We start from the raw sequence: 24,236 nt of genomic DNA, 5'->3' as shown, positions 1-24,236 counted from the left end.
TCGTGTACATTCTAGGTCCCTAGGTTAATAAGAGTTTTTGACTTTTTGGTTTCCACAGCCAGTTCTTCTCTTGGAGATGAATGATGGCATTCATTCTCCTTGAACGTGGTCCATGGGAAACCACCCCACTTCAATAAAGTTTATTAATTCTAAGGACAACCTGAGATGACCAGTTATCAGGCTGCCAGCCCCATTTTCTAAATTCCAGCGGTGGAACTCAATTACAACAGAGATGTCTCAACTAAGATTGTGTTCATAAAATAATGAGACAAAAGCTCAGCTAAATTTAAACAAAATGATTGAAGGCAAGGGGCCTTTCTGTTCTCCCATTGCAGTTTGCTTGACTCCTGCTCTCTCCACTCATCATTCCCAGAGCCTCTCTCCTAGTTTTGGGATCTCACTACTCATGCATCTACCACAGCAATAGTTATTTATGACAAAATTCTATCTTCCTCTCAAAAGCAGCCCTCTGCATTTTGTATTCTGATAGTAACACCACCATCAATCTACCTAGTCTCTATAGCCAGAGGTCAAGCCTTGTTTTTCCTCATTCTTCACTCCCAATTGGCATGTAAGTCCACTGAAATATACTCTAAACTGCCTCCTTCTCTGTAGCCCCTCTGCAAGGATTCTGAGTCAAGCTCTCTTGCTCCTTATCATCTCTCGCCTACTACTGGTTTTAGCTTCCAATTTTACCCATCTGTTCTGCATACAGTTGCCAGGGAACTTGTTCTAAACTCAGACCTAATTACGTGACTCCCCTATTTAAAATCCTTAAGTAGAATCCTACACTAATCTCAAACTTCTGGCTCAGACAACACTCTCCAATCTGCCCTCAAAGCACTCTAATTTCTCCATCTTCAGTCATAATGATACACTCAAAGTGTATTGACAGCAAGTTTTCAATAGTATGTAAACAGTTGACTTACATGAATATAACTAAAGAGTGTAAGTTGCTAAAGGGCACTAACCATATCTTTTAATGCAGACTGCATTATTAGAACCTCTTGCAGTTCTCTATATATGACACCATCAATAACATTTATTAATGAAGATGGTCACCATATAGGCACTACACATAGGTTCTATAAGTTAGTATTTTATTTGTATTAATGAAACCCAAATAACTCCAGAATAAACTCTGATTTATTTTTCAGTAAAGTGGTGGGAGTCTAGGTTCTAGTATTGGCAATGGTCTCATAAGTCATTTATCGTGGTTACTACCACCTGACTACTCTACCTGACTCTCAACTGAAGGAAATCTGTTTTATAAAAGAAAGTCTTTTAATTATTTACTCTTTATAATACAGATCTTTCCATGCCATTTTTATGTCTGTTGAATCAATTACTGGAGTTAGGCAGCTACAGTTCACTAATAAACATAATTAGACGGATTCGGCAAGTCCATTATAATGTAGGTATTTACATTGATTTCAGGGGTTGTTCTACTAAAGAAAAATCCTAGTGTTCAAAGGTTTGCTTTCAGGAAAGTGAAAATGTCTATCAATTTACTAGAAGGGTGCTCTGAGTAACCAACAACCGTCAGCAACACATGGGAAGACCCAGAGAAAATTAAGGGGAAAGTTTTACTGAGGGATGACTTCTGGTTTGGGTACATAAAAAGTATTTGTTGATTCAACAAATATTTACAGAGCATGAACTAAATACCTAGAAAAGCGCAAGAGGCTGTCTAGAATGTATTTACTTTTTCCTACTCTTCTGTGGCAAAAAAAGTTTTTAAAAAGTGCCCTCGAAAATGTATATCTGTCAAATAATTTATTTTGCAGAACAAATCAAAATTTTTTTTTATATTAAAGCATTTCTGTAGTTAGAGTCTCTATAAGAGAAAAATGTTATGCAATGAAGAAATATTTTATAGCATACTTGGAACTTTTCCACATTTTGAATAATTTTAATATGGTAGTTTTGTCTAGTTATATTTATCAAATTCTCAGTTTTTTTTTTTTTTTTGCCCCAAGGAACAAAGCCATTTAGGAAACTACATTAACTACATGTTCTCTGTACTTACTGACAAAAAAATTAATAGAAACTTGAAGAAACCATTTCTCCTGTGCTCTTTCTCTACATGCATTGTTCTTTGCATTCCATTTTCTTCTTTCATAACCCATTCCTATTGCCTTTCCTTCACCAGGCTAACAGCTTCTGTCAGCAAGGCTTTTATTCAGTACAGTAGGAAAGCTTTGCAGAAACACAGATTAATCATGTTTTCTGCTTCTCTTTGTTTACCCCTTCGGTTCTTGCAGAATTCAAGCAAACCAAAAAGATGAATGTCTAATCACAAACGTGAATCCCTCTTAGACAGTTATTTTGGTGCATTTCTCTTTTAAACATATCATATAATTAAAGCTTCTCTGAAAATCAAACAATATTAATTTTCCCCTCTATTTCTTCCACATCAACTATATATTATAATGATGTAAACACATATTCTGTGTACCTTGCGTTCCAAAAGAGAAGTTAAGGGTACGAACGCCAAGGAAATAATTAAATATTTTACTTTTTATTTTCCACATCTATTCCTGTGACACAGACATAACTAAGCAGTTTAAAGTAATAATAAATTTGGAGTTAGATATCATTAATTAAATAACAGAAACATGTAGTCCATGAATCTTCAAAGTAGACTTTTGAATGGTCTTTTCACTATTGAGTTTAAATGAAATAAAGAATAATCTTCACTTAAGTCTTATTCTTGAAAATATACGAATGCCATTAATTTCATCCAATAATTAAATGGGATAACTATTGGTGACTTCACCGCTTGCTTATAAAATAGTTTCATAGTCCTCTAACATATCAAAGCTCCCTCCCATTCAGGATGAACTTGTTTGCTCTGCTTTTTCTAGTGTTGAGACATTTTTCTGTTAAAATGTTATAGTTGAGAGCCTGAAGGCATCGGGGCAGCAACACCATCACCCCAGCATTACGGAATTATTTCCTCCATGGTTGGTCCTTCTCTCAACATTTTAGAGCATGTCTTTCTCATTTTTGTCACTGGCTGAGAATCCTAGGGTCAGAAAGTTTATAAAGTAGCAGTAGAATTCCTGTCTCAAATAACAAGTAAAGGATACTAAACAAAAACTCTCAAATTCTCAACTTTTTCAAACCATTAGCCAAGCAGAACCCATCAATGTCAGTCTTTCTGTAAATAAGATACAAAAAACATGTGGTTTAATGGGAATTCATAATATAGCAAGTTACAACACTGGATGAAGTTGACTGGAAATGGAATTGCCCTGGTTGGACAGAGGAATCCCTGCCTCTGTGAGAATAAATTTTCCATCTGAGTTGCCAAGTTTACCAAGTGCCTAAACAACAGTCCCTTTGCATATCTCTTCCTTTATTAGTCCAGTGAAAATTGCACTTGATAAGTATTTTCATCTTTTCTCTTTACAATAACTTTGAAATGAACAAAAATGAAAGTCAGGGCAGGATCGCCTATATGACAGACAGATGGCACCAAGTGTCTATGTTAGCTAGATCATTCCTTCTATAAGCTTCATAGTGTACAGAGTCCCTGCTACATTTTAGTATGGAACATTTTTGTGAAAGGAGAACATTTCTGTAAAAACTCTCCTAGATCTGTGTGGTTTTACTTATAAAGGCACCGGTATGAAATATACACACAGAAGACCCATGTGCAAATGGGCTTATGTAAGCGACACAGCAGCCAGTCAGGAGGCACATCCCACACACCTCAGGTGCAGTGACAGCTTAAGAAGGCATCACAGGAACACATTAATCAACATATTTGAGGAATGCATTAATCAACACTGTCACGATGGCTGGCATGCCACATTGTTTAGCCATGCATGCTAACGAACACGAAGCAGCAATACGAATGAGAATTTCCAACATGCTGCAAGAAACAAAGCTCTCTCAGGACTAGCCCCATGCACCATATCCTACTCCACACTTTCAATAAAAATCATTCTCTCCTGAATTTGCACTAGTTTACGGACTTGCTTTCTGCAACGGTCAACCAGAAACAAAGATGCTTTACAGACCGGCTAAGTTTGACAAAAACTGTAGAAATGCCTTCTGCAGATAAGAAAACTTGAATTCTTTCAAGAGGTTTCTTTCTTCTTATTCTTTTCTTTTTCCTCACAAAACAAATCAAGGCAAAATAAAACAAAACAAAGCAAAAAAAAAAAAGTCTGAGCATCTATTTGTGTATGCAGTCAGATGTGACAGCAACATACTACATTATCAGCAGGGGCTGGGCCAGCCTCCTGCTCCACACTGGGCATCTTTTTCCTCCTGGGTAGTTCCCTAGATAACCCTCCTGTCAGGATTTGACTCTCTCCAAAAGCAGCCAAGGATAAAATGTCCAGATGCTGGAAAGAGGAGCTCTGATAAAGTACCCACAGAACCTAGCTACTCATTCCTACCTTTGTGTGTACAGTTATGTGGACCTGAATCTTTAAGATTTTCCAGTATTATCAACACTTAGAATATCTCACTCAGTAGGTTATTGTACATGAAACTCAATAAATATTTATTTTGGTCACGAGAAGGCTGAACATAAAAATTATAATTCCAAATGAATAAGTGGAACTATTTATAATTATCATTTTGAATAAGTTTCTTCCTCTCATGGGCAGTTATTTCAGTAGAAGTTGAAGTTGTGACAAAGGTCACAAGGCAGTGACTCCCCTCTCTGATGGCAGAGTTCTAGTCATTACAGTGAGCCCCCAAATTAAAGCCTATAGTCCACTGAGCAGGCCTTATCTCATCACCAGCTCTCATTCTGGTGACTCTAGAAAATATTTGAAAACTACAAGCCAAAAATGCAGCAGAGGAAAACAAATCTGATCTATTAAGTATCTACAACGAGCTATTAGCAAAGGTCACCACATCAGCCCTTGGTGTATAACTCCTAAGTCGCTATACATTTCCTCTACCGGAGTGACTCAGGCAATTTTCTCCTTCCACTTTCAAAGCAGATATTTCTCCCTATACCACAGTGAGAGCAGAGGAGAGAAATACATAAAAGTTGCAGGATTACTCTACTGACTTCTAGCACTAATTGTTGCTGCAACAGACACATGATGCCACCTTTCTCACTCCCTCACCTTTGCACAATTATTACCCATCTCCCACTACTATCTTCTAAGAGAGCATGCTGATGCCTTCTTTCAGATACCTTCCAACTATTCTTTCTGAGCCTTCAGTGACAGCTACCAAAATGAACAGCCTAGAATAGAGGGAGGGGGACTGGATGGGTTTCCAGAGAAAAAAGGTTTTGTCCCATAAGAATTATGAGGACAGGATGCAAGGGACAGAAAGGACTTAATAAATAAAGGCATCCCAATCATAGATGCCATAACTCAGAGCTAAATATTGGGAAGTATATTATAATTCAACCTCCCTACAGAATTTCTGTACATTAGATTTAATATGCTTTCATCTGACCACAGATCACAGGTATTACTCAGACTCCACACAGAAATGGAAACCTGGGCAGTACACTGGGATGCAAGAACAGAATATTTGTTTCTCATTTAGCTTCCAGGAATACTGCATTTTGGTAGGGAGCAGGCATTTCATGAAGCAGTTTGCCATGATCACAGTGGGGGGACTGTCCAACTGTGCTAATGTTTCAAGAGGTGTGGTCACCCTCAGTTCATGTCAGGTTGAAGAGAGAGTAGGTTAATAAGTATGAGAAAAAACTGTTCTGGTTTTCTAGATCAGTGGTCCCTAACCCCCAGACTGTGGACTGGTTTGATCCGTGGCCTTTTAGGAACCGGGCCACATGGCAAGAGGTGAGCAGCAGGCAAGCCAGTGAAGCTTCGTCCATATTTGCAGCCGCTCCCCAGCACTAGCATCACCACCTCAGCTTCACCTCAGATCATCTAGCATTAGGTTCTTATAGGAGCACCAGTCCCTGGTGCCAAAAAGGTTGGTGACCGCTGTTCTAAATGACAAAATACCTCATCCATTGTAAAACAATAAAGAGGTGAATATCCCTTGCTTAGATTTAGACCCCTGTCTTGGTTTTTGTATTCTAAGCTTCCTAGGCTAACCATTTTTATTCACGAGCTTTTCATCTCTAGTTTTGTGTCTTCTAGATTTGTCTGGTGTAACATAGCATGGCATAAAGCTTCTAAGCTTTAAAATGATGCTGTAGGACAAATTTTTGATAGTTCTTTTTATTGTTAATTAGTATTAAAAACAGTAGTCCCATTGGGACTTTGTAATAAAATACTAATTCACACTTATAAATCAGCTTAATTATGATAGTCTTTTTACTGTTATCACTTTTACTATTATCTACTCAAAATGTACAGTTGACCATTGAACATCATGGGTTTGAATGGTGTAGGTCCATTTATATACAGATTTTTTTTCAATAAATGTCAGTTGGGAGTCTGTGGATGTGGAGGACCAAATGTATGCATAGATCTATGCCATTTTATATAGGGGACTCAAGCACCTGTAGATTTTGGTATCCGCAAGGTGTCCCGAAACTGATCCCATGCAGATACCAAAGGACAACTTAAGTTTTGGAGGAGTCAAAAGTTATGCACAAATTCTTGACTGTGTGGAGGGTTGGTGCCCCTGCACTGTTCAAGGGTCAATGGTAATGACCATTCCTAAGATGTATGCATAATTTTTAAAAGTTAGTACTCTAAAAAGGATGACTTTCAAATCATCAACAAAAACAATTATTAAATAATTCCTATAACCTGTCAGAGTTTTCTTGTTACATAGCTTGCCAAAAGGAAACATGCTTTAAGGTACAGCACAGCCATAATTCTTCAGACTCATTATGGTTACAATCAGGACCAAACATACACACATGCAGCCAGAGCAGAAAACCAGTTATTGAAGTGATTTGGGGGCCATCCCTTCTCCTCACTTGGGTTGCTTATTGAAATTCCACTATTGCTGAATTTTAGTTAAAAGTGTTTCAAGCCAGGTGAAAGGCAGATTTCGTTGGAGAGAATTTACACATTAGCATTAATGATGAATGTCAACACAGTTTTTATATGTGACAGGAAATTGAGACAGGTAGCACTTTTCAGAGAGAAGGATGTAGGGTTTCACAAACCACAGTTCTGGCCAGACCACCGCATTCAGTAGCCTTTCCACAGGAAAGGCTACTGAAAACACTAGGGAGTTACAACAAAACTTTCTCTTTCTAATGTCAGAGGCTGAAGTCTTGAACAGATTGTCGACATTCTGAATACAAGTGTGCTTTAGCATTTCGGGAACTTTCAGGGAGTCTTTGTGAGGCCTGGGAAAGAAATGGGGAAGACACTCAGTATTTAGTTCCAACCAGATTAAATCATTCACAAAGATAAAATGAGATATTTTAGTGGCTCCAATAGTGCCTGACAAATAAAAGTTCACTTTAGTCATTTTATAAAAGACTAGCCAAAGAGATCAATGAGAAGAATGTACTGAGAAAGGTAGAATTGAACCTTTTCACTTGGTGCTCTGGAAGAGAGAGATTTTAAGTCAAATGACTCTCATGCAATGAGCAGAAGAGAAAATAATGGAAGCAGCCACAAAAATTCCCTTAAAAATCACCTGAGAGCACCCTCACAAGTGGGAAAGCACCATTTATTGACCCCTGTCACTACCATCTCAAAGGAGTACTCCTTCCTGGTGGTCCCTCTGTTGGCCTTGTCTTCATGTGTTTTTCACTAGAAATCACCATTTACAGTTAAGAACCTGGTCTTGCTGTCCTTTTACCTTTTCTAGGTGTGACACAACATATTGCCTACAGAAGAACTTGCCATAAATTACTGCTGACGGTGTTTTATTGGGAGGCCACTTTACACAGCCACTATTAATTCCTAGTTCCTAACAACTGTGATTGGTATATACAGACTTTCATGACTCTGTAAGAACAGATGGATCTTACTATTACATTGCTTTACCTTGCAGGTATTCTTTATTTTATGAAATATGGACACTTGTTGGAGGGGGTGTGTATAGGTATATCAAAACATTATAAAATAAGTCATTTTACATTAATTTAGAGAACTTTCTATTAAAAGACTCATTTGTACAAATTAAGGCTCTTTTGTTATTGGTCATAATTACCTAACAGCAATTTTGTTAGTCTTTACTAATTTTCACTTTTCGAGAACTCTTCAAGCAGAATAAAATATATGTTATTTGAATTACAAAGCAGCATTCTTCATTTCCAGGCTACTTATTGGGGATTTCTGATGGTATTTTGAAATATAATAAGAATGAATTAGTCATATAAAATATAACGCAGTGGAAGCAAATTCAACTAAGGCATGAATCATTTCCTCTTAAATACAAAAAGCATCTGAATGAATCCATTTAAGAATTCCAAAGGGTGAGGGACAACATACTTAGAATATTTCACTACCTCAAAATCTTGCATACAAATCTTCTTTTCTTAATTAAAGTCCATGAGAGTTTGTCAAATGAAACCTACAAGGTAAAGGACTAACTGAACAATCATGCTCTCTCTCATAAATTCCTTAAGTAAGCCATTACTGGTTGAGATATGGTCTCTGAACTGTGTTCCAGATCTCCAAGTAAGATATTTTTCATGAAGTTCAATATTATAATAAATGACTTTTCAAAAGGCAACAGAGGCCTGGCAGAGTCCTTTCTAGAGTTGATCATTATAAATGACATAAATAGGAATGGGGTGGACAGTGGGGATGGGAAACAAGGAGTGGGGAAGGGATTTACAAAGCAGAAAGCACTTATCAAAGTAATATTTAAATTTTCCAAACAGACTATTGTATTGTTTGGACTTCATTGTGAGACGAGAAAAATCACGTACAGATATTATGTTCTCAGGAGATTTTTGATAAATGATTGAATCCAAAAGACAATTCTTCTCTTGTAAATGATTCCCATAAATTTGAATCTTTAATTTCTTCAGAAAATACTATTTACTAGCAATGCTTTTAACTCTGCTATCTATTTTCCAATTCATAACTTAATAAAAGAAAAACCTTGTTACTATGAAAAAATATGAAGGCCTGGTTTTCTTTGCTATGTATTTGATCCATCCTTTTTGACAAGCAGTATGATTAATGTTTTTGTATCTATATTCCAACTCCCTGTCTTTTATCATACTTTCTGGGTTGAAAAGTATTAAATATGGCAATAATATTACATAATCACATAATTTCATGGTATAATTCTCATCTTTTAAGAAGATAAACTCCTACCTTTGATGAAGGTCTTCTTATCTGATTAAGCTGTTCTTCCTTTTAATTCTTTAAACCAAAAGTCATTTTAGCATTGCTCTGTGGGTTGAAGAGTGGGAAAAAATGTTAACATGACATTTGTCGTCAATCACAGCAGATTGTCAATACATTAGCTCCATTGACTCTCTAATGGGAAACACAATTACAGAGAAAGCCCTGAAAAGAAAGACAAATTATGAATAGATTTGCCAAAATACATCTCTACTGGTTACAATCAAAAGTGACAGCAGAGATGACTAAAACTTTGGTGGCCATCAGCTTAATGGCCACCAAAGTTGTATCTGTTTCTTCTTTTCAGTTTAGGGGAATAGAGGGTTTTTGTAATGCATGTGTACAGTGTGGCTAAAACACTTCCTTGCTGGGCTGCTTATTGTTATTATTATTTAAATTTTTTATTAGTAGAATAGGAATTCTTTGACTATGTTTGAAAGGCCCAATGTTTTTGATAAGGGTCATAAAGAGATGATAGGAGCATCTAAGAGCAGAGAAGACCTACCTGGGCTATGACAAAGGCTCAGCTAGGGGCAGCTCCGGAGCTTGATCCCCTTCAGCTCTCCTCTCCTCGGCCTAAATGTTTCCTTTACAGATATTGCAGCTGAGGACTGGCTAGAAAAGGATAGCACAGACACAAAGTAGAACAATCGCAGTGGAGTAAATTAGGTTTCATTTTTTTATTTTTTTAGACAATCAATTCAGTGACATCCATGGCTTTCTAAAGGAGGATTTGTGGCTTTTTGGACTTTGGACTTTTGGAAACAGAACTCATACTATCAACCTCTGAAAAACCCTTCAGAGACAAGAAACAAGTGTCAATTCAAGAACTCCTGGCTGCACTAAAATATTAAGACAACTATGAATCTCAAATGATTCCATCAATGAAACAAAAAAATGTATAATCAGTTCAGATATTTTTGTTTTTATATGTGTTACAAAGAATTCTCTGCATTAAATTGCAAAAAGCTTTTTCTTAATTACATGTAAAACCAATCTTGATAAAGATTTTCATTAGATTTGATGCAATGATATTTTATCAGAACAAAATGTTAATGTGAAGGTTAGTGATGCTCCTTTAGAATTAAAACCCATTTTATAGTAAAAGTTTTTAAAGTAATGTTTTAGACAAGGTTTCTTTCCTTGTCCTTCGGTTCCCAGTTTTTAAAAAAATCTCTAGATTCTAAAGCCTTTTTCAGAATGCTGAAAGAATAGATAATGATAGTGCACAATGCTGAAATGACAAAAGGAATAATGGATATTCAAATGTTGATGCAATATAGCTTCCAGTTCATTTTCTCTGATTAGCCCTTTTCAAGTTTTGACTTTAATTCTTTATTGTTAAACTTCTCTAAGATGACATTCAGAAAAACATTACTACCCTTAACAAGCACATATTTGACTCCTCACCAAGATGAATCTGGATACACAGATGGAATGCAAATTTAGGGGTCAGAACACTAATTTGACCACAATATGTGATATGATTGCACATCTTTTTCTCAATGGAACACTTTTGTGATTTTTTGTTTTCCTAATATGTGAGTTCACCTTGATATTGTATAGGTATAACTTGATTAGGTCATCATGTGAGTGTGGTCTCAATTCTCTCCCTTCCACATAGCCATCTCTCCATCTTCCCACCATTTTTCTCCTCTAGGGTGGTTCAGCTCTGCTTTTGGGCCTGCCCAGAACATGAGGCAGGTGACTTAACATAGTGCCATACTTGACAGTGGGGAAAATTCCCTCTACATCCTTTTTTCCTATTGCTGGTTGTGGGCCTTGGATTAGTCTTTTTCCTTATATTGCAGTGGTAATGTTTGACACTAGTTTGGGCTTACAGGAATTAGACCCTGTCTAATGGAGTATTTTGCTCTCAGGTCATTCAAGCCAACTTCATTTAGGGGACAGAAGCCTGTCACCTTTTCTAGCCTATTATAATAGAGCTCTATATTGGTATTCAAGACCAAAGCTTCAGCTATTATAACATTTTTGCTTGTCTTGCTTTGTCACTGTCCCTACTAAAAATATCTCCTTTGGGGACTTCATAGGTAGAGCAGAATATAAGCTTTCTTGGGTCCCCTATACATAATCCTTCATCTCCAAAAAAATCATGGTAAGGTGGATATGTAACTCAAAGGGTAGTTTGCTCCTTCCTTCTTAAAGTTTCTTCTGAACCAAATTTCTATGTATGGTAAAATCAATAGATTCTTAGAGAGTATTTAAGTTTGCTGAACCAAACTCTTTAGGGGAATCTTAACCCTAACTATTTGGCATCCTTCATTGTGTCTGAAGAACCTACACCACATTGTTGTGTAGCTATTGCTGAAAATCTGTATCACAGATGAGCCTACAGCTAAATATTGGGGAGTGAATCAAAGACACATCAGTAAAATTAATTCTATGATAATTTTTACCTGGAAGAAATAAAGGAACTAAAATTTAATGAGCTATTACTATGTCTCAGACCCAATTTATATGTTGCAAATAATGCACCAATTCTGTAAGTATCATTGCTTTCACACAGAGTCAGAAATTAAAGCTCAGAGAGGTTAAGTAAATGACCTTAATTACACAACTAGCAAGTAAGACATCTGGAATACAGAACCACTTCTATCTGAATCAAAAAACATATGCTGTTTCTACTTCATCCTGGTTTTTGAGAGAGTGGGGATGCTACTGAGATTTAAAGGGAGGGCAGCAGCAGATAAAGTTGTCAGAAAGAGTGGTCAGACTGAGAGGGAGGAATTGAGGAAGCCAAGAAATAAAAGGATCAGGAAGGGAGGAGGGTGGTCCAAAGGATTCAATCTTGTAGTAAAGATGCAAACAGGAAGAACTAGGCAGCTGTCAGTGGGGAGACCCCACAGCCTGAGCTGGTAACTTCCACCACCTCCCTGGGGGCTGTGGTTTCCACCTTTCAGTGACACCTAACTGCACTATTATATTATGTCTATGCCCCTCTGCCAAGTACATTTTTTATTAATAGTGCTTTACAAAAGAGGCAGGTATGAAAATACAACTGGGTATGTTATGGAAGATGATGTTTTTGAACAAAAATTTTAAAGGAGAGTCAAAGTGGTTCTTTGATTAGTTTGAATAGTTTTAAGTATAATTCAATTCAGGATAAATTGCTCTATAGAGAATACATGTAGTTTTGCATAGGTATAGTTTCCCAGAAATATCTTGTGGGAAATTATTTCATCCTTGCTTATGTGTATTATTGATAGGGCACTGCCTCATTTTTAACCTCCCCGTGATGATTTAAACCCTCAAGCCCTTCATGGGGATGTAAAGCACAGCACAGAGAACATAGTGAATAATATCATAATAGCTAGGTATAGTGCCAGGTGGGAACTAGACTACTCAAGGGGATCACTTCATAAATTATATAAATGTCTAACTACTATGCTGTAAACATGAAATTAATATAAAATAATATTAAATGTAAATGTTAATCAAAAAATAAAAATTTTTAAAAAGCCTGCAAGCCTTTGCAAAGACCACCAAAAGATTATATGTTAATGCTATTACCATGTTAGCAATTACACCAAACATTTCTAGGAAATGAATTTTTGTTACATTTATTACTCTTGCTTTGACAACTGTGTCAGTTGGGCTTTCATCACTTTGAAACACATTTAGGTCAACAGAATATGGTAATAAATCATTTCTAAGGATTATTTTTCCAATAGCAAAGTAATAGTTTAATTTTTTTTTTTTTACCAAAATACAATCAACATATCCTGTTAAATACAATCAGTCCTAAGTCAAAAGGTGAAGATGAGATCTGATGTAATTTAAAAGTAGCCTTCAGAAAAGATAAATAAAATCAAGGTGGAAAAGGTAGGAAACCCAATGGCTACAATTCATACAGTAAACCAAGTACAATAAAATGATTCAATGGTGTATAAGTATAACATAAAAAATTCAATAATTCAATGAAGTGAATACTTGCCTTAGTTACTCTTGGAAAAATAAAATAACAAACCTCCTAATCTTTCCAAAGTAAAATGAACTATTGATTGGCATAAATTTTTTGCAGGATTTTTAAAAAATGAGAATCCATAACATTTACTATAATTGAAAATCTGTTGTTGCAAATACTATTAGGTAAAAATTATCATCAAGCAAAAAAATGTTCAAAATCTCATTTGGTTTATACTCTCTGCAAGAACTGTGAAGATAATAAAAACGTTTACTCTTTGGTTCCTGTGCTGTTGATTTCTTAAAACTGGCCTTATTGATGATATAGCGAAGGATAGATTACATTAAAATATCAAACACCTGACCCCTCAAGCCAATTCTGCTTTCAATTGTGACAATTATTTCTTGTTTACAATTCCTAAAAGTAAACGTAGTTGAGAAATACTTTTTAGAACATCAATTTTTAAAACCTTACATGTAACAAGATATTTATACACCTATGTTATTACGTATTTATGAAGCATACAAAATTGTTCTGTGCTTTTATCACTATAAAACAATAGCATTTTACAAACTTATTTTTAATCTTTGGTTTTAACAAAACTTCAGTAGTATCAAAACCATGCACTAACCCCAGACACTTTTTTTTTCTTAACTTCCTGTTTTTTACATGATCCTTGGACTGAATTTGGAATCCATTCATACTTATTAACTGGAGAGAAATGGATAAACAAACAACTCCATTAAAATTGGCATTTATCTTTGGTTTCTCTGGGGTCTGCCTGTCATCCAGCAGCCTAATTCAGCTTAGCATGGTAAAATGCCAAAATTATCTTGAAATTCAGTTCTCTCCCTTTTGGCAGGCTATGAAACAAAATATATTCCAAAAAACAGACAGTATGGTCTGAAATAAAGCAGTTTGAGAGTACCTCAACCAGACGGCACCCAAAGAAGTCCACCTCCACCACCACCTGGCTGCTGGTGTTCCAGGGACACAGGGTCCTGACTTCTAGCACCAATTTCAGCATCAGGTTCAGCCTACTCTTGCAAGACTAATAAATTTGTTGGGACTTAGGACCAACTCCATGACCCCTTAATGTCAGGATAGGAGGAAGGCTGATGAGATCCATTCTGACAGGAAACTTGCAAGTTAACCAATGTGCATCATGCTTTACCTTTCAGAGAAAGGAAACTACTGATCCCTTGGTAAATCAAATTGAACAGATTGAAGACTGATCACCCATAGAAACTTTTGGCTATTTCAAGTGACATCATTTGCTACCTTGTATACTCATGCAAATACTCAATAATGAGCAAATTACACTGTTTTATGGCAGACTGGCCATATGCCATCTTACTGTCACTGCACTGGTAAACATGTTATCGCATACATTATTTTAACATTTTATGGTAAATAGTACATGGCACACATTTCATAGTTTTATGGGAGCAATGACTATAACTATAAATAGAAGTCTAGCAATCCAGTGTGCAGTAATATCTAACTGTCTACCAAAGAACCATGCCTTCTGTCATGCAGAGTGACTGTGGGGAGGAGGCTCCTATCTAGGGTCTACATTTCCAGCTCCCCTTGTATCTGGGTGAGGCCATGAGATGTCAGAGAGCTAATATGTATCACTTCTTTGTCCAGATGTTTAAGAAGCAAATGTGTCTTTGCCGTCCCTCTTATCTCTCTACTGATGGCTGGATTTCGATGCCCAGTGTGACTTTTGAAATCACATGTCATGGCCCCTGTTAGCATAGGGTGATAAGCAGAGATCCTTCTAGCACTGGACTGTTACATAAGAAGGAAAGGAACTCTAATTCAGTGAAGTTGCTACAATTTGGGGGTTCATTACACCAGCTAGTTTTGTTCTATCTAATAGACTCAGCATGTCATTAACATAAACCTTTTTCTATGTCTATAAGAGGAACAGATTTAATTTTAAAATATGAGTGTATTTAGAGCAGTAGAGCAAAAGTGATTAAAGGATATTAAATAGGTCTTATTAAAGATGATTTAAGTAACTGTTTACTTCTAAGGAAGTTTCAATTAGGTTAGTTAAATTGTCAGTAAACATATGAAGGTCCTAAGAATTTTATATAGCAGATAGTGAAAAACTGTTTTTTGAGCTTACTAAATATAAACCAAACAAAGACAGAAGATCTACATGATGCTATACAAAATAACATTGTATGTAGACCATGGGGAAGACTGAAAATAAGGTTTTTGAGAGAATTTGATTCAGTAGGTACAAACAGGGCCTAGAAATCACTTTCCTAATAAGCAGCCCCAGGAAGTTCTGATGCAGGGGTCATGGGCTACACCAAGAACAACATGGTGAGGAATGCTTCTAGGATAATGATGGTTAAACAGTGAAATATGCCACTTTGTGAGGTTGTCCAATCTCCTTGCTAGAAGAAAGTAAAACTGGGAAAGTTTCTCATCCACAGGGTAGAAAACACACTCTGCCAATAAACATTACAGAACTCCAGGAATCTAGACAAGTAAGACATGATCCCAATCCTTAAGCAGCTCAGTCTTAGGAGAGTGATCGTGACTGCATACTGTGTGTGTGTGTGCGCGCGCACAGGGGAGGTGCTGATGAGTAAAAAGAGAAAAAAAAAATGATCTCTGGGTTTGAATTAGGAAAAATGAGTGAGATATCATGTATGGGGCAGGGGCAGATGTGCCCCAGGTTTTAGCCTCAGGTTCCCCAATCTCTCCTGGGTATCCTTGTCTTGGAACAGTCTTCAGATGATGTTATCACCAACCAAGATACAGAATGAAACAGAGGAAGGGGAGGCATCCAACACTATTCAAGAAGCAAAACCAGTTCACGTTTACATATTTTACACCTTAAACTTCCACCTATAGTGCTGGGAAGAAAAAATTCTAAGGCAAACAAAAAAAGTTTTATAAAACCACATGGTTGGTTATATAAAGAGTTATTGTTTAAGGGGTAGTTTCAGTCTGGGATGATGAAAAAGTTCTGGAGATGGATGATGGTGGTGGCCACAAAACAATATGAATTTACTTACTACCACTGAATTGTACACTTAAAATAGTTAGAATGGTACATTTTATGTTATAAATATTTGCCACAATAAAAAAAAAACATAGCCATAGACTTCCTTCTGTAAGTTAATGAATATAATAGGATATTTGCAGGAAAAAATTTAATTTACATCCTACACTATCCCATTAATACTTTCTGTATCCTTGAAAAATAAGGAAAAAATAATTTATTCAACAAATATTTCATGAGCAATTACTATAGCCCAGGCACTGTTCTAGGCACTGAAGTTACAGTAGTGAAAAGAATACAAAAAGTCCTGCCCTCATAGAGAATTAATTTATTCTTTCCCTTATACACTCAACAAATATTTATGAAATATCTATCACTCACCAAACTCTATGTTGGGCACCAGAAATACAATGGTGAAAAACAACAATAAAAACATCAGTAAACCAGACCTTGCTTTGCCCTCATGAAGCTTTTAGTCAATTGCAAGAGACAGATATTGACCAAATCATCAGAAAAATGAATCTACTTTGAAAAGTCATCAAAGCAGAGATGTGTGGTGCTCCCAGAATATGTGGCAATGGGAACTACCTTAGTCAAGGAGGAAATGATGTCTGAACTGATATCTGATGAATGGGGTTAGGAAGGGAGAGTGTGGCCTTAGCAAAGCAGAGGGGAAGCGAGGTACCCTAATGAGGCTGGAGTAACAGTCAGAGGCCCTGCCACACAGAGTCCTATAGATCTTTCGGTCTTAATTTTAAGAGCAATGGGAAGCTACTGACATACTTTAAGGAGGCTAGGGGTGGAAAAGAAATAATTTGATAATAAATAATACTTATTTTGCTGCTCTAACAATTTAAAAGTGACCAACTAAAATTGAGGGCAATAACTACAAGTGAATTCCTATATAGTTATAAAAATAGGTAAAACTCTTTGAAGCTTTCAGATGAAAGACAGTCTTTAATATATCAAAGAATTATCATGATCAAATAAGAAATTATAAGTTATCACTCCAATTTTTAATTCTCTAGTGTTAATCAAAACATAATCTCTTAAGGTTCTATTATATAATCTACTAATGAAGCTGAATTTGATCAAAAGTGAGTCTCCTGAATTTGCAAAGCCCAGTAAATTAAGTTGCCCACACTTTATTAATACTGTTTAAAGTGGATACTCTGGGAGAAAAAAACAAACAATGAAACTACTTGATCAAAAAAATAAAGTGTCTTAAATAATACACATTACAAAATATGATCACTTAGTCATCTTTCATTAACATATAAAGTGACAACAGGACATGTAACTAAATGTCACCCAACATAGATAGCATTTCTTCCTTTAAAATATGGTTAAAATATGGTTAATACTAATATATACTATTGAACGGGGGAAAAATTTCAGACTGGCAAAATGGTGTGTGCTAAGAGTAGATATATGAGGTATAGAAAATTCTACCTTTTGTATATAATCAGGTTAGTCACATACTCACTATTTTAATGAGCATATTTTAAAATTCAATAAGTAAGTGAAATACATTTCTGTATTTCAAATTCTGGCTAAACATAGGGGTAGGAAACATCAAACTTTAAATTATATGTGAGTTAATCTGACCTTTGAACAATAGAATACATTCCAGACTATCTCTCAAAGTTCAGAAAGTTGTATAAACATGACCCATATAATTTGCACAATTCACCTTTTCACCAAATTGTCATTTATACAATTCAGATCTGTCAGTTCATTGTTCTGCTTAAATTAACTGAAGAAGGCAATGTAGATAGTCAGAAAAATGCTCCCAAGGATGCTTTAACTACATTTTATGAAAAGCTCCCTCCAGGTCCTGGGAACTATTTATTGCTTATTTAAAGAAGCCTCTACTATTGTCACTTTTTGAGATTTAGCCTTACAAAGATCTTAATTTTAAAATTTAATTTGACTCATTTTAAAAGCTAATAATTATATTTTTCTATCAATTTACACATTGGTCTGACCAATTTTAATACACTTGGGTACAAAACATTTTTATATTTCATGGGAAAAACTCTTCTTTTAAGAGCCCAATTAAATCACCCATTGATATCAAAACTAGTTCATATTCCTAACAGGTGTTATAAATAATAAGTCAGATTGTAAAAAAAACGGGATTAAAAATGGAGTAAATCAGATTTAGGAACAGTTAAGAAGAATGTATTTCCCATAAAAAGGGGTTAATTAAAAATATAATTTGGTTGTGCATTATTTGTTCTTTGCACTAAACAAATCTCTCTGTAAAGATGAAATGAAAGATGGAAAGAAGAAATAAAGACTAGATATTTATTTTTCCTTTAAAATTCTCTTTAGATGCTCTAATTTTCTGGTCTCATCTTGATAGACATGAACTCACAACTGGTCCCCTTACTTTTATTTTTCCTCACAACTTCCTAAGTAGTTGCCATTGCCATGCTTGTTGAACTGAATTTGAGCCCTTTTCATAATACCGGTCTGTGAGGAAAAAGGAGTGAACCACAACAGAAACAAAATAAAATGGGCTCTAAATACAACTTTGATGAAGCTTCAGGGATGTTTGTCCTGTGTTTCCTATACTATTGATTGGCCCTTGAGACCGCTTAATGAGGATTTTTGTCTCCATTTCTCAGTTATCTATGCAAGCACTGATTTTCAATTTTAGTCGTACTAAGTTTTTGAACCAAGGGGAATTTTACAAGCACAATAAAATAAAAGCAAAGGAATTCAAACAGGATTTAAATTATGTCTCGGGAGGACCCCCCAATCACACTTAAACCTACCATTATAGATTTCTCCACAGTAATATCTGAGCAGAGTGGCCTAATCCTACTCAATACCAAAATGGCTTTGGGAGTGTTATACCTCTCAGTTCTAAATCAGTCTCCCAACTTGAAAATCTGAAACTCTGGTCTTACAGAAATCTGGAATATCGTTAGTTAACTATTTAACTTAACTAATTTACTAAAGTTAAGTCCAAGTATTTAACTCAACTAATTAAAATCCAAATATAAAGCTGTCCATTTAAAAAGAGGTCATCTTTAATGCAATGTGACCTGTATTAAATAAGCCATTATTTCTAAATAAAGCAATCGAATTATGAATTCAAAAGCTTACCAGTTGACATTAGGCAAATTACTTCCTCTCTGTGTACAAAACGGGGTTAATAATTCTGACCTATCTCTTAAGTTCTCTGGAGACAATTCATTTAAGAATTGTCTAAGTGCTGTATAAATGTCGCTGGTGTTATGAGAGCTTGGTTTTATTGTCATCAGAATGCTACCATCATAAAAAAGAATACAGAGGTTTAGTCAGGAGTGAATTAACAAAGCAAGGTCTATGCTAATACAAGTGCCCTCTGACCTTGGATCACTGAGCTTGAAAAATCACACAGATCAGAATGTAAATGAAGTCTGCATTTTCAGAGACACAGAGTTATTGTTAATTTATTTCCTATTCAATTCCTTTACTTTGAAAATCATTACTTTGGAAGCAAAACAACCAATTGTAAATTCTACAACATTTTTTTTTTTTTTTGCATTATTCTTATTGCTATTCCCAAAATCATTTGCATTAGAGCATGGCATTGGAGGCTCCAAGGTCTTTCTGAATCAACTATCTGGCACATCCAGGAAACATGTCTGTCAGCAGACATGGGCTGTATAAGCACTAAACTCCTTTCATTTTAAGTTTTTTGTTTGTTTGTTTGTTTTTGGTGTGTGTGTGCAGTTTCCCAGACTTTTACTACTTTTACAGAAAGTAAATTCTCTTTCCCCAGTTTAATTCCCACCACTCATTCATTTATCCAACAAAATAGTTACTGAGTACCTGTAAGTACCAGGCACTGTCGTAGGTGCTAGAGACATCAATGAATAAAAAAGGCAGAAATCCTTTAATTACTTTATTTTTTCATTCTTACATATTTCATTTATTATTTATATTGCTTACTTTTTGTTTTTATGCATTTATATTCTAGCACATAAAAACAAAAAGTAAGCAATATAAATAATAAATGAAATATGTAAGAATGAAAAAATAAAGTATGATGAGAGAATAGAAGTTTGAAGAGGGGGAAAGGCTACAATTTTAAATATGGTGGTCAGAGAAAAACCTCCTTGAGGTGTGAGTTGAGTAAACATTTGAGGAACTTGAGTCTGAGAGCCATTGGGGAAGGGCTTTGCAGGTAAGGTGAGGATTGTAGGCAAATGCAAAGGCTCTGAGGTAGGAGTTTGACTGTTTGAGAATAGCAAGGAGGTCAGGGTGGCTGAAAGGAGTGAGCAATGAGAGAAAAGTATGTGATAAAGGCAGACATGGAATGAGGCACCAGATGATCTAGGGTTGGTACAGCATTATAAGTCCTCTAGCTTTCACTCTGAGTGAAATGGGAGGTTTTTGAGAAGTTTGAGCAAAGGAGTGACATGACCTGATTTTCATTTTAAAGACTGGAAAAGGCTGTATTGAGAATAGGCTGAAGTGAAGCAATTTTGAGACAGGAAGACCACAAAAAAGGCTATTGTAATAGTTCAGAGCAGATATTAGTGGCTTGATCCAGTGAGAGTGGCACATGGGTAGAGTTTCACAGCTTTTAATTATTAATCACATCCTTCTTCTTCATCTAGCTGTGTTTTCTTATTTGAATTACTTCGCTCTCTAAGAAAGTATTTTTTCTTTAAAGCCTTCCCTTCCAACCCCTTCCCATTAATATTAATACTTTTCCAACCATCACACCATCTTAGAAAGGATCAAAACATGCCACATTTGGATGTAGTCAAGTCGGCAAGTAAACTACTGCTAAAAGATAAACTGAAGCATGTTTAAAAATTTTAAGAGCTTATCTGAGGAAAAATCTATTTGAATCAGGCAACATCCCATCTAGCAGAGAGAAAGGAGCTCCAAGGAGCTGTATAAAATTAAAGACTTTTATAGGCAGATGGGAGTTGGAACAAGGAAGTTATACTAGGCAAGAAAGAGAGTTGGTTATTACAGGGTTACTTTCCTTTAGGGGACGGCAAGGGTCTATCAGGTATATTACTTAATTCATACTGATCAGGCAATTCTCGATTGGCTGCTTTAAGATTCCATTTCTGGAGAGCCAAAATTATAATTAAGTCTCAGTTTGGTGACATGAGGCTTATCATTAGTGACTCCATTCTGGGTCTGTTTTGTTTTCAGCACTACTCTTCAAAAGCACAAATGACTTGATAGGGTTCTGTTGAAGTTCTCAGTGGAGAAACCCACCACTCTTCAGCAGGCACCGCCTTATAGTACTGATGACTATGGGGTGAAAGCCTTCCCCTGAAGTGGAGTGGGGGATGGGGACTGGGTAAAGAAGTCTGGGATCAGGCCAACAGCTTCGATCTTCAATAACCTTTACAAATCTGCTTGCATTTTGAATTAATTAAGTTCCCCTAGAAGTACACAAAAACATTTTTGGGAGGCAAACTTATATCCTGTTTTTATATGCTCTTATGTCCATATAAACCAAAGAAGTGCTCATTGCCTTATAACTCCTGTGTGTATAAAATTTAGTACTTAAAAAAAATATATTTAGCTAGGGCCTCTATAACTAGATGGCATGTACCATGCAGGCCTAAGCCTGAGCTCTGATTGCCAAGATACAAACAAGGGTGGACAGTCCCATCACCAAACACAAGGGAGGTGGCTGCATCCAAGCACAACTCCATGTCCTCTATGAAGGTAGTGGCGATGGCTACTACCTTAAGAAAAAAGAAGATTCTAGAAATGGCCTTTGTACAAAAAGGAGGAAAACACATTAGATTTTTCAACCAGCCTATAAGAAAAGTTCTTAGCAATTTCAAGAAGAATGGTGAAGGAAGAATGTGTAACCAGAGAGTTCCTGGATTACCATGGTGTCTTTTCTGGGAAGGTGGGAGTACTTTAACTTTTTATCTGGGTCTCATGTTTTTGCAGAACAAATAAGAATGAGAATTTCCATTCTGTAAATGAAATGATATATGACCTTTATTAATTACTTTAAATAAATTATCTCTATTTTGGATGACTTTCCAGAAAAAAATACCTCTTGACATTTAGAAGAATATGTTTTTCGTGAGCTTGGGCCCTACCCTGGGGCCCTAGTTTCTTCAAGTATTTGCACTGCCTGTTTCTGCATCTGCTTCAGGTCCTTACTCAATGTCATCTACTCCATGAGGTCATCTGAGGTTGCCCTGTTCAAAATGGCAACATACACCTAATCCGCTATCACCTTCCCCTGCTTTACATTTCTCCTTGGCACTAATCACCATGTAACACAGTATGTATTTTATTGATTTGTTTGTTGTCTCTTGCACTAGAATACAAGCTTCAAGAGTATAGGGATTTTGTCTGCTTTTGTCCATGCTATATTCTCAGTGCCTAGAACAATGCCTAACACATAGAGAACATCAATAAATATCTGTTGAATGAATGAATGAATTCCACAGAATAATGAGATAACTTAAAATTTTATATGTAAAATATTATATCATAAAAGATCTTTCTAGCACATGCATAGAAAGTATTTCCAAAAGGACACACAAGAAACTGATAACAGCATTTACCTTCACTGAGGACTTGAGAAGGAGAAATTTGCATATTTCATAGCTGAATGTACTGTTCACATCTTTAGATTATTAGAATTTATTATCACTCATATCTGGGTAATATGAATTATGAGTCATTTTAAATTCTTTTTATAATCTTCAGTAGTAAAAAAACTAAATGTCCATTTAAAAAGTTAACCACATAGTATGTATAAAAATCTACACATCAGCATATACAAATGTGTTTCATGAGACATGCAAAGTTAATAGTAAAAGATACATCTAATGACTCTTCTCATTTTTGAGTGCTCAAAGGTTGTAAACATAATAGGATTAACAGATCTGGCTTTAGTAGTAGTATGTCCCTCTCAAAGAACACTGTAAGGTAAAGGACTTCCCAATTATCAGGACACCTTAAACACTGAAGAAGGAGGCAGAGAAGGTGTTCTCTTACAACTTTATTTATACTAACAAAATGGCAGCAAGTATTTTGACTGAGGCCAAGGCTTGATAAGGATTTCAATTTTCATTTAAATTTCAGGGCAAGGCTATTAAAGAAATTAGTATCCACAGTGAGATTTCCTGAGAAAAATGAAAGAAACCATGAAAACTAGAGCACTGTCAGGAAAGTCAGAGAGAAGTGGGTTGACAAAGCAGTGAAATAAACCGTAAGAGTATAGTTATTTAAAGAGTAAGAAAACTCAGAATGAAAGGAAGAAAGACATGGCATGTGAATGCGATTCGAAATAAATATTACTCTTAATATAATTCAAGTAAACAAGATACCTAGGCCATACATAATATAAAGAAAAGATTTATAGATTTGATAGTTTATTTTCTGGAAATGTAATATTAAGTTTGGAAGAGGTGCCCTAGAGTCCTATTTGTAATTAACAGTGGCCTGTGGCGACGAAGCATGGCAAATCTCCCCAAGGCACCCAGGGACAAGGGAAAGAAGCACGGCCTGGATGGATGGACACTTGTTTTGATTGAGAGAAAAGGAAAGAAGCATGACCCTCATGAATCATGTTGCCCTTATCCCACAATTCTTTAAACATCAGTCAGCTGTTTTGGTCTCTTGTCCCTATCTTCTCTCACTCTCTTGATTACTCCACATTCTAACCAAGGGCTTTAATTTTATTTTTAATCTACCTAACACCAGCTGTTGCTAGAGCCTTCCTATTAAAGAGCTTAGTTCAAATAGTCTGATCTTTAAAGCAAACATCCAGCACAGGGAGCCAACATGATGTTTCGGAGAGTACTGGTCTGAATGCCTGAGTCAGAATTCAGCTCTGTGTATTCCGAGCTGGATAGTTTGGGGTGCACCACTGAATCTTGCTGAATCTCATTTTTCTCATTCTTAAAAGAGGAATAATGATGGAGAGCCTGTGGAGGGAGGGGGCAATTGGGGGGATCATTTTATGAACATTATAGATGTCTAACCAATGTACTGTATAATTGAAACTAATTTAAATAAATTTATAAAATTTAAAAAAAAAAACAGGAATAATGAGGCC

At 35.9% G+C, this 24,236-nt stretch overlaps 1 protein-coding gene across 38 annotated transcripts in view; it reads right to left on the bottom strand.

Moving 5' to 3' along the window:
- Positions 1-24,236, bottom strand: part of NRCAM (neuronal cell adhesion molecule) — a 252,687-nt gene that overhangs the window by 122,306 nt on the left and 106,145 nt on the right. For 32 of the 38 annotated variants that reach the window (XM_036230263.1, XM_036230231.1, XM_036230240.1 and 29 more), the window contains 2 exons: positions 9,730-9,839; positions 9,195-9,272 (listed from right to left, as the gene is read on the bottom strand). The gene's annotated coding sequence lies outside the window, so the exon portion shown is untranslated. The remainder of the gene's footprint in view (positions 1-9,194; positions 9,273-9,729; positions 9,840-24,236) is intronic. The other 6 variants (XM_036230232.1, XM_036230266.1, XM_036230253.1 and 3 more) reach the window with 1 other exon arrangement.

This window comes from Rousettus aegyptiacus, unplaced genomic scaffold (assembly GCF_014176215.1).
Source record: "Rousettus aegyptiacus isolate mRouAeg1 unplaced genomic scaffold, mRouAeg1.p scaffold_m13_p_13, whole genome shotgun sequence".
NCBI lineage: Eukaryota > Metazoa > Chordata > Mammalia > Chiroptera > Pteropodidae > Rousettus > Rousettus aegyptiacus.
This window is presented reverse-complemented; position numbering and strand designations above follow the sequence as displayed.